This window comes from Chiloscyllium punctatum, chromosome 18 (assembly GCF_047496795.1).
Source record: "Chiloscyllium punctatum isolate Juve2018m chromosome 18, sChiPun1.3, whole genome shotgun sequence".
Taxonomy (NCBI): domain Eukaryota; kingdom Metazoa; phylum Chordata; class Chondrichthyes; order Orectolobiformes; family Hemiscylliidae; genus Chiloscyllium; species Chiloscyllium punctatum.
In genome coordinates, this window is record NC_092756.1 from 8,104,200 (window position 1) to 8,116,060 (window position 11,861).

Here is an 11,861-nt window from a genome sequence, read left to right on the forward strand (position 1 = left end):
CTAAGACATTAGAGACGATGCTGACGGCGTTTAGTGGGAATGGAATTTTATTTATTTGTGTTTTGGAAAATTTGACACTGAATCAAGGAAAACCGAATGGAAGTTTTCCAGAGTATTTGAGGTTTGGTGAGATTAAAATGTGGTAAATTCCCTCTTTTAAGTTCATATATTTCTGAACGTCAGGCTTTCAAAACCATGGATGTAGGACAAATAAATGATGGGAGAAGAATTTCTGTCACTCAGTAAATCCGTTTCCAAAATATTTGGAAAGGTACATTCAAAGACCCACAAGCAGTGAGTTTCACCAGGAGACAGACAGCCTGTGGCCAGGTAAAAGTGTAAAAGTGGGGTGTGGGGGGTAGAAGGTGCGAGGAAAAAATATCTAATTTGGACGACTTCAGATGCAAAGAAATATCGGAAACGTCTGCAGCTGAGTAAGATTCAGCAAAAAAACCTCAGAGTCTTGAAAGATTTCTATTAATTTTCCACATGAAGCATTATAAATGGAACTGAGCAGATTTGGCATATTGTCAAGGCAAGCTATTCCATAATGAATAGGAAGTGACCCGTCTCTTAGACATCGATTCCCTGCTTTAATCCCATGCCTTAAAGGTGGGAGGACAATCGCCATGATGTTGGGTTCATTTGACACCCACTGAAATCTGCCAAAGTAACTGAGCATCAAAACGGGCATCTTGTTTTGTAGTTTAACCTTCTGTTTTTCTCATCAGTATTTTCTTTAAGCTGAAATAAATTCGGAGCAAAATTGAACGCAACATTTAACGTTCCAATCACATAAATCCAATTCACTTCCGATCATTGGAATGAACAGAGTGAAGTTGCAGCAAAATTAATAAAATGAAACGAACAACACAGCATTTCCGGGAATTTTACCCAGTTCAGGTTCAGCCATATGAGAAAGACCATCGAGCTAAAACATCACCTTCACTTCTGTCTCCGTATATACTTCTTCACGTGAGAGAGAAACTGTCTGAAGAAATTATGCGTCAAGACTAAATGTGAATGTGAATGTGACGGGGATTTCATGTTTTCTGGGTCATTCTGAGACAGTTCTGACTCTGAATAAATCAAGGACAAGGTATTCCTTCCAAGGACGAGGTCAATCCCTTGGATTTTGCTGGTATTATTATTCTGCTGAAAGCAGAAACATAATGGTGTGGATTCGATTCCGTTCAGGGAATTTCTTATCCCCTCGGTGCACCATATGCGATCTTGACGGGGTCACATGTGAGCCCCTTTGCAATGGGCTGAAGTCTCCCAGGGGTTCAGGCGACGGGTTGCTCTTCCATTGTGCATGTGTGGATTTGAATCCTTCTCTGGATGTTACTTCTATGAAACGCAGCTGTGAGGTTTCCTTTTGTGCCTCGCATCTTTAGGATACATTGGATGGAGTATCTTCCTCTTGCCCTTCATTGCACCGGAGATTTGTGATAAATCGATACCTCATCAAAGTCGAAGTAGAGCAATTTGGTTCTGTTGTAAGTTACATTGGGATAATGAAAAGGAGGGCAAACGTTTCTATTCTCCGTTCATTCCATCTTGACTTTCTATGAATATGCGCGAGAGCTCTCGCACATATGTCACCTGTCTGAAGCAATGTCACACCCGAGACAAACGAGCCAGAACGGCGCCAGACGTGGTAACCAGAAATCAGGTGAGTTTTTGGTTAACTAAGGCTATTTCTGCTGTTTCGGTGTGAAAGAAGCACAGAGATTTAATAACAGCTCCTTTCCATTCTGACTCGCTTCTCCCAGGAGGCTGTGCTAGCTGCTTTCCCGGAACAGGGCGATCTTCATTGAGAACTGGACGAACTCATCCTCCATTGTCACGCAGTATTAGTGTCGAGCAGCTTGAACGCGGTCTCTAGCTCCCTATCAAACATGGGTTTGTGGAGCGGGGTAGGGGGCTGGCGGGAGTGGGAAGTATGGGAATTCTGGAAAGGTGTAGAAAAGGGAGATCGTGCATGCACAAGAAATCATCTTCTTTTTGGAACCATTGTCCAAATAATGCCACTGGAGAGAGCTAGAAAATGCAGAACTGCGAGGAAAGAGTGAATCTCTCCCCATTATTCGGGAACAGTGTCTGTGCTTCTCGAAGTCACAGGGAGGCTTCTGCTGTCTGAATGTTACTGCAGCGAGTCCCGTCGCTCACGCACCTGCTGTGTATACATTTTTCCACGTTGCCTCCAGTTCACATCAAAGATTTCACAGCTCACATCATCCTAGAGTGACAGGGAAGAGAAGGAAGCGATTCAGACCATCATCTTAACACAACCTGGGGATAAGTTGGATGTGGGAGAGCGGACAGTCTCGACTGGTTCCAGCATTTACAATCTTGGTCCGTGTGGTAACAAAAGCAGGAACCAGGAACTGTTTACCTTTCTTCTTAAAACAGGTAATTAAATTTTGAAGAGCATAGATATCTCTTCCTGGTGTTCATGAAATGATCAAGACCAGAATACGGTTCCCTGAGTATGGTCTGACTTCTGGGTTATGTGCCCAGGGCACTCCCACTGTGATATTCTGTTCACAAGATCTGACCACATGGAAAGAAATGACACAGTGACAAGATCTATTGAATCGGATTCTGTGAAAAACAGAAGCCGATGGAATGAACAGCACTATGAGAGCGAGAATGTAGCATTATATGTGAGGAAGTTGTTTTCCAGACTCGAGGAGAGTGCACAGTGCTGTTTCCAGGGGTCAATATCTGGATAAGTCGACAGAATTAGCATCGGCTGTTATTGGACTGCATCTTTTGTACAATGTTGCATAAGCACGGGCCTTTTATAAAGAGGGGACAACTTCAAAATCCTCAATGATGCAAGACACAGAAATGAGGTGAACAACAAAGCAACCGCAGAAACTCGTGTTACATCATGGGGTAAACGCCCCGGCTCAACCTTTGCTCAAATTCGCTCTCTGTCAAATTCCTGAGCCTGAGCTTCGAACAGTGAATGGTCTATGTTAATAAACACTGCTCGAATCTCACAACTTCAGCATTTATTACGCCCCTACATGTATGTCTGACAACAGTAATTGATCCCTAACTGTGTTACTTCAGCACACGTAAAGAAGAAATAAACATAAGAACAACAGTCACGAATGTGACGGAGATTTGACCTGATGCAAACCTCTTCCCACCCTACCACTTCCACACCTCTTCCCAACCTACCTCTTGCAAAAATGCCATCCCGTATTCCCAATTCCTCCGCCTTCGCTGGATCTACTCCCAGGAGGACCAGTTCCACCACAAAACACAGCAGATGGCCTCCTTCTTTCGAGACGGCAATTTCCCTTCCAACGTGGTTAAAGATGCCATCCAACGCATCTCGTCTACATCCCACACCTCCACACTCAGAGCACACCCCTCCAACCGTAACAAGGACAGAACGCCCCTGGTACTCACCTTCCACCCTACCAACCTTCTCATAAACCAAATCATCCACCGACATTTCCACTACGTCTAAACAGACCCCATCACCAGGGATATATTTCCCTCCCCAACCCTTTCTGCCTTCCGCAAAGACCGTTCCCTTCGTGACTACTTGGTCAGGTCCACGCCCCCTACAACCCACCCTCCAATCCTGGCACTTTCCCCTGCCACGGCAGGAACTGGAAAGCCTGCGCCCACACCTCCTCCCTCACCTCTATCCAAGGCCCGAAAGGAGCCTTCCACATCCATCAAAGTTTTACTTGCACATCCACTAATATCATTTATTGTATCCGTTGCTCCCAATGCGGTCTCCGCTACATTGGGGAGACTGGGCGCGTCCTAGCAGAGCGCTTTAAGGAACATCTCCAGGACAACCACGCCAATCAACCACACCGCCCCGTGGCCCAACATTTCAACTCCCCCTCGCACTCTGCCTAGGACATGGAGGTCCTGGGCCTCCTTCACCGCTGCTCACTCACCACCAGATGCCTGGAGGAAGAACGACTTATCTTCCACCTCGGAAAACTTCAACCCCAGGGCATCAATGTGGACTTCAACAGTTTCCTCATTTGCCCTTCCCCCACCTCACACTAGTTCTAAACTTCCAGCTCAGCACTGTCCCCATGACTTAGCCGGACTTGTCCTACCTGCCTATCTCCTGTTCCACCGATTCACTACACCCTCTCCTCCTTGACCTATCACCTTAATCCCCTCCCCCACTCACCCATTGTACTCTATGCTACTTTCCCCCCACCCTCACTCTCCTCTAACTTTATCTCTCCACGCTTCAGGCTCACTGCCTTTATTCCTGATGAAGGGCTTTTGCCCGAAACGTCGATTTCGAAGACACTCGGATGCTGCCTGAACTGCTGTGCTCTTCCAGCACCACTAATCCAGAATGTGGTTTCCAGCATCTGCAGTCATTATTTTAACAGCCTTGCAGTTCTTCCCCACGCTGTGTCACACAGCAGGGTCCTCCAGTGAAATGAACAGCCGTGAATGACATGTGGTTCAGTATGTTGGAGACAGCATTTCGACACAGATCCAGTTCATTCATATTAGAACAAGCAGCACTGATGATGAATAACCTCAGAGAGAAGCAAGCGATAGAGATTTACCATGGACTCGATGGGCTGAACGGCTTCTGTCGGCACGTGAATGACGTCACACGTCTCTGCCGTCCCTCTGTCTGTCTCTGTGACCGAGTGGCTGAGGGAGAAATAATGGCTCGTTTTTAATCCTCTTTTCCGCTTTGGACTGCCTGCAGCCCCGTAGCACCTGGCTGTGGGGTTGGTTCTCAGTGAGTGAGGGTTTCATTCGGAGTCGCTTCATCTGGGACAGTTGGGACTCAGATGTTAACTGAAGTCCGATTGCAGCAAAGAAACCGACGCCTGTGAATCAAAAGCCTTTCTGCTGGATTGTTCTGTGAAGATTGATTCTGAACATCAAATGGGCAGCACAAAAATGCACTTATTTGCATTTTACTGAGGGAAGAGAGTCCACGGCCCATTTCTCTCTTTCCCACTAGCTCAGCGCCTTTCTCTTTCTCTCAAATAAATGATATTTGGAGGAAGATCGCAATCAAAGTTGATAAGCTCCAGCAGGGCTCTTGCACCTGGCTGAACCCGTGAGAGGAAGCTTCAGAGCATATCCGCATTTACATCCCATCATAATGCCTGCAAGTGGAGGGAAATGGCTGAATATTCTGCCAATAGAGACACCTCAGTCCCTGGGGATGGAATAAACAGCACTGTCCCGCGTGGGGACATTCTGCAGATCAGACACAGTCCACTTTATCATTCAGATCATACCAGAGTGAGAGCGCTCGAGAAGGCCAAGCGGTCACTCGTACCTGTGCCAACTCGGGAGTTGCAAAAGATTGGTGAAAGTGGAAAGTGGAATTGTTCACGTTTCAAGTGTTTCCATGAAGCAGGAAGCAGAAGAAGATATACAGTGAAGCGATTAAGATCTGACTACAGGAGCAGCAAATAAGTTGTACAGCGCAGAGGAGAGCTTTGAAGTATTGAATTCTGGATGATGGGACGATCACGCTTTTACGAGGCCACGCTGCTACAGAAGAAACTATGTCAGTGTCTCTCAGCATTGTGATGTCACAGGCAAATATCGCCGTTATACTGCAGGAAATTCCTTTGTCCAATGTAAGGGCAGTCCATATGTAAAGGTGTAGCTTATATATCGAATCCTTTCACATAACTAATTCCACTGCACCTGAGTGTCTTCTCTTGTCTCCTTTCCACTTTACCGGTCATTGTGCCCACACTGAAGTTGATTTTCTATCTCTGCTTGTCATTTACAGTCTGGGTGATGTGATGCAGTTGTACTGACCCATCTTCTGACATAATTTTCCACTTCACTTCAGCCCACCCAAACTTTGCGATCTGATACCATTCCCGTTGTTTAGATGTTAAGCGCTCGTCTCAGATCCAGCCTGCCCTCACCCAAAATAAATGGAAAACTCAGTCACACTGTGATCACTGCAATCGAGGGGTATATTCACTCTAAGGTCATTGATAATTCCAAGGATAAAGTAAGGACTGCAGATGCTGGAGATCAGAGTTGGTAGTGTGATGCTATAAAAGCACAGGAGATCTGGTAGCACCCGAGGCGCAGGAGAATTCAGGTTTCAGGCTTAAGCCCTTAATCTCGAATAAGGCATGTGAGTCGGGCTGAGTGATAAATGGAAATGGTGTGGGGTTGAGGGGAAATAGCTGGAAAGCAATAGATGGATGAATAGGAGGGAGAAGAAATTAGGTCAGATATTGCAGTGATGGATTGGGCTGAGAGGGCGGTGGCGATTTGAAGGCTTGGGCTTGGGGGAGGGGAAACGAGGTAACTGTTCAAATTCACATTTATCCCGTGTAGTGTGAGGGTCCCAAGCCGGTAGGTGTAGTGTTCCTCCTCCAGGCGTTGGGTGGTATCGGTTTGGCAGTGGTGGGGTTCAAGACCTGGATGTCTTTGATGGGGTAGGAGGGGGAGTTGAAGTGTTCAGCCACAGGACGGTGAAGTTGGTGGGTGCGGGTGTCCCAGAGATGTTCTCTGAAATGATCTGCAAGAAGGTTTCCTGTCTCCCTGATGTAGAGGAGACCACACTGGGCGCAACGGATTCAGTAGATGACATTGGTAGCTGTACAGGTGAATTTCTAATGGATGTGGAATGGTCCATTCTGGCCTTGGCTGAGGTGAGGGGAGTGGTGTGGGTGCTAGTTTCACTCTTCCTTTGGTGGCAGTGAAAGGTGCCGGGAGAGGTTTGTGGGCTGGTGGGGGGATGTGTGGACCTGAAGAAGGGTTCATTAAGGGAATGGTCTTTACAGAATGTTGGCAGGGCTGGGCAGCGAAATATATCTCTGGTGGTGGTGTCTGTTTGGAGGTGGCATCAGTGGCAGAATATGATGCGTTTATGCGCAGTTTGATGGGGGTGTAAGATGAGCACCAGGTGGTTCTGTCCTTGTTGCGTTGAGAGGCATGGCTTCAAGCGTGGTGGTGTGTGAAATGGAGGTGATGAACGTGAGGGCGCTGTCAACCACGTGGGAAGGCAATTTGTGATCGTGGAAGAAGGAGAACAACTGGCTCTTCCTGGGGTGCAATTGGTCATCCTGGGAACAGATGTGCTGGAGGTGGAGGCATTGGGAATAAGGAATGGCGTTCTTACACGAGATAGGCTTGGAGGAGATGTAGTCTAGGTACATGTGGGAGTTGGTGGGCTTGTAGTATATGACTGTAATTAGTCAGTCGCCAGAGTCGCTGATGGAGAGGTCCAGGAAGATGGGTGAAGTTGCCAAGATGATCCAGAAAATTTTGAGGTCGGAGTGGAAGGTGTTGGTAAAGTTGGTGACCTATTCAACCTCCTCGTTGGAGCACCAAGTGGTCCCAAACATTCATCAATGTAGCGGAGGAACAGGTGGAGGATGGTGCCTGTGTAATTGCGAAATGATGAACAGTTCCGCGTATCTGACAAACAGGCAGGCATAGCTAGGTCCTATGCGGGTTTCGATGGAGGAAGTGGGAGAATTGGAAAGAGAAGTTGTTGATTGTGAGGACCAGTTAAGCCACGTGGATGAGGAAGTCAGTGGAAAGGTACTGGTTGGGATGGTGTGAGATTTCGAAATGGAAGGCTTGCAGACTTCTGTCATGGCAGATGGATTTGTGCAGGGACTGGATGACCATGGTGAAGATGACGCGTTGGGGGCCAGGGAAACGAAATTCTTGGAGGAGGTGAAGTGCATAGGGGTATCACGAATGTAAGTGGGCATTTCCGGAACTGGGAAGAGAAGATTGTATCAAGGTAGGAAGAGATTATTCGGATGGGACAGGCTCAGGATGAGACAATAGGTCGAAAGGGGCAGTCAGGTTTGTGAATCTTAGGAAGGAGGTAGAATCGGGGAGTGCGCGGTTCATGGACAATGAGGTTGAAGGTTGTGGATGGGAGATGCCCAGAGGTGATGAGATTGTGGATGGTCTGGGAGATGATAGTTTGTTGAGGGGAGGAGAGATTGTGATCGTGGTCTGTAGGAGGAGGTGCCTGCGAGTTGGCACCTGGCTTCAGCTTTGTTCCTCTGCCCGACTCACAAGCCTAATTCCTGATGAATGGCTTATGCCTAAATCGTCCATTCTCCTGCTCCACGAATGTTGCCTGACCTGCTGTGCTTTTCCAGTACAACACTCTCCACTCATTCATTATTACTGTCTCATTTCACACTACCAGATCCATGCTGTCTGTTTGATTCTAATGAGCACTGTTCTCATGGACTGCGACAAAATCTGCCAATCTGAAACAAAAACAGAAATTGCTGTAAAATCACAGGTGTGCTGGCAGCATCTGTGCAGATGAATCACAGTTAACGTTTCACATCCATTGGGTCCGTCTCTCCACAGATGCTGCCAGACGTCCTGAAATATTCCAGCAACGTCTGTTTTTGTTTGATTTTCAACATCAGCAATTTTTTCATTTTTGTTTTCTTATTTTCTGCCAATATGATTTGGCTAAAGATTACGTTAAATGTTTTAAATATGACTGTGATGGAACAGCCAGATTCCACCAGCCGGCTCCTTTTATTTCACGTGACCAATGCCTTTCCACTTGGTCACCGCGCCCCTCAGCTGCACTGCATATAAATTGACAAAATTGTGGCATTCTCTCGGATTGGTAATCAGGAGGAAGATTGATTGAAATTATTGAAAACTTAAGATAAACTGATAAATACGTGATATAAAACGTGAAACTGAAAGGGAAAGAGAGAACAGCGAATGATAATGTTTTGACAAAACTGAAATATAATTGCTCAAGATTCAGAAAGTGCTTTCATCCACAAACATACCATAATATGGAATGTAATTTTTGGGACAAACAATGCAAGCAGATTGCAAAATCTTAGTTTTAAACTCTTGCTGCAACTGTTTTGGTTTTAATGAACGCACACATGGGATTCAGTGCTGCAATGATCTGCTAAAATGGAAAATGAAATCCTTGCCTTTGAGGATACGTGGGCAATTTTCACTGATTCATCCCAGTAATGGCAGGACTGTCCTCTGGAAGCGTATGAGTAAATTCTTTCAATGATCCATGGAGTTTCGACTGAGTGGTGAAGGGAATGTCTCCATTCACTAATTAAGCATTCAGGAGAATTCAACACAGGGACCCATGAAATGATGAACAAATTGAACAAGAAAACGAACATTCGATACACAATAGCTACGAGAGTTACTATGTGAAAACTGTTGATTTCAGATTCACGGTGGCCTTCATTGATAGCATTTACTGTCCAGAACCAGTCTGCACTGGAATGGTGGGAGACACCCTATGAAGTATTTGAACTTCAGTCGCCTTTAGAAATAGCTGAGACTGATCAGGACATGGGGATTTAGAGATGTTGGCCTTACAAACCTTTCAGACATTCCGTGGAAGAAGAAAGGAAGACATAGAAAATTCTCGTCTCCATGGAGACGATGTTCATGAACTGATTAGATAGTAATTTACCTTATTGGAGTTGATAAATAGAGGCGTCATATTTAAAAAGCAAAGAGTTCATAGCGTAACTGTAAAATCTTTTGGTCACTCTCAGTGGGAACATTGTGTATAATCCTTGTCCTCGTTCTTCACCAAAAACATGTGAAGAAGTTAGAAAGAGCACAGGCGCTGTTTCCTGGATAGCAAGATATTAGAAAGCCAAGTGACGTTGTTTACTGAGACATAAAAATATCAGAAAGGATACAAACGGGATGATAGAAAGAATGAAGGAATTTATTCACGAGATTTGGAAATGCTGGAGCAGAAACACGCAAGTTTGATGTAAACAAATGAGATTTTCACATAACGCGAGGTTTGAATGAGTAAATCGGGGAAAGTCCCTCTTTCTAGTGAAAAAACATTAGTGAATGATGAAGGAAAGTTTGGATGAGAGTTTCTTCCACTCAGTAGAGTTATTTAAATCGTGAACGACTTTCCAGAAATAAAACGTAGGAGCTGATTTCACAGTGTTTTAAAAGATACACGAACAAACGTTCAAGGAGAGAATTTACCATTGAGTGAAAGTCAGTGTGGTTGCGTGACAATTTAGAATTTGTTGACTTCAGAACCAAAGATATTTCATGAACACGTACAACTGAATAAGACTGAGTATAAAAAGTTCATGGATTGGTAAGGTGTGGCGTATTATTCAAGGTGAAACTCTGTAAATGGAGCTCATGCCCTAAAATAACTGCAGACGGAAGTGATATCCTAATGAGTAGGAATTGAATCGTCACTTGGAGAGGCAACACCTACTTTAAAGATTTGACCACATTCACATGATGATATGGATATTTCGTACATTCTTAACTCCACCCAAGAAATCCACCAAGAAGACTCTGTCCTTTTGTATTGTTAACCCTCTGTACTTCTCTGCAGCACACCATTTCAGATAAAATATGCTCAGACCAAAATTCAGTTCAATACAATATTCAAACGGTCCTATGTGATTTCTTTTTTTATTATTGCAATAACGTTTGTGAATTTGCAACAAACTCTGTAATATGAAACCAGTTCAATATCTATTTTCCCGGAATTTAACGCAGTGCACATGGGAAACGTTATTCATCTGCTGAAAAATCACCTTCGGCTCTCTCTACACACATGTCTCTTCACGTTTTAGACACTTGCAGTATATTTGTTGATCAAGGAGTCATTATCCAGAAAAGGTTGTTTCTCAATCCAAAAACACGAGTATTTTCCCATAAACTTGGCTTTGCTCAATATCACCTTCTGTCCGGATCCCTCAACACGACGACAAATTGAAGTTGCTCCATGTGAGGCTCAAAATTAAACCTTCGGCACTGCACAGCCCACTGTACTGGAACAGAGATACCGTGCACTGGTCACCTTCAGCACAGGAGCAACACATTAAAGCTTACCTCCACATTCCTTGTTTTACCTGAACGTTTGGGAAACCGACTTTCTCTGATTCCATGGCTAGTAACGGGAATTATATGATCATCTTCACCAGTGGTTCTGTCCCCGAGTGAGGAAAGTGGTGAGGTACTTATTGTAAAGATGGGTAGATTGATGAAATGTACAATTTCATCTTTTGCCTTCACTAACCCATGAGCTTTTTATTTTGTTTTACAACTGTAGCAATCTTAAAATCTTCATCTTGAATAGGCTCAATGGCAGATCTCCATTGTGTCTCTGGCATCAAATTCCAAAATATAAACCCCCTCTGAATTCTTCCACCGCAGTCCGCTGTTTGGGAAGTGTTCCTGTTGTGGGAAATCCACTTCCCCTTGTGTCAACTGCTGCTCCCAGCATGCGCACTGGCACTGCACTCATATTCCTTCTGATACTTGCTCACTGTATTGCTGTGATCATACAGTGACTTGGTGTCGCACGGCCCAGGAACATGATACAGATCAAGGTTTTTGCATTGGTGAGTTCAATTGTCAGTTTAGCCTTATTTTGGATTTTGAAATTGTCTGTTCTGTACACAAGTGCGTGTCAAAAACGTCTGAGCGGAAGTTAGGTGTTCCGAATAATGACATTGAGCACTGTGCACTCTCCTCCAGTCTGGAAAACAATTCCTCACAGGCAATTTAATAGACAATAGATAACAGGTGCAGGTGTCGGCCATTCTGTCCTTCGAGCCAGCACCACCATTGATTATGATCATGGCTGAACATTCTCATTCTGTATCCTGTTCCTGCCTTATCCCCATAACCCTTGATTCCACTGTCCTTAAGAGCTCTATCCAACTCTTTATTGAAAGAACACCTCCTGCTGTCTCGGGTTCTTCATTCCGAAAGCTTCAAATCTTCACAGAATTCAACAGACCTTGTTACATATTCATTTCCTCATTTTTGTTCAGATCACTGTGTGCATAGTGTGACAGTGGGAGTGCATTTGCCCCACAACCCAG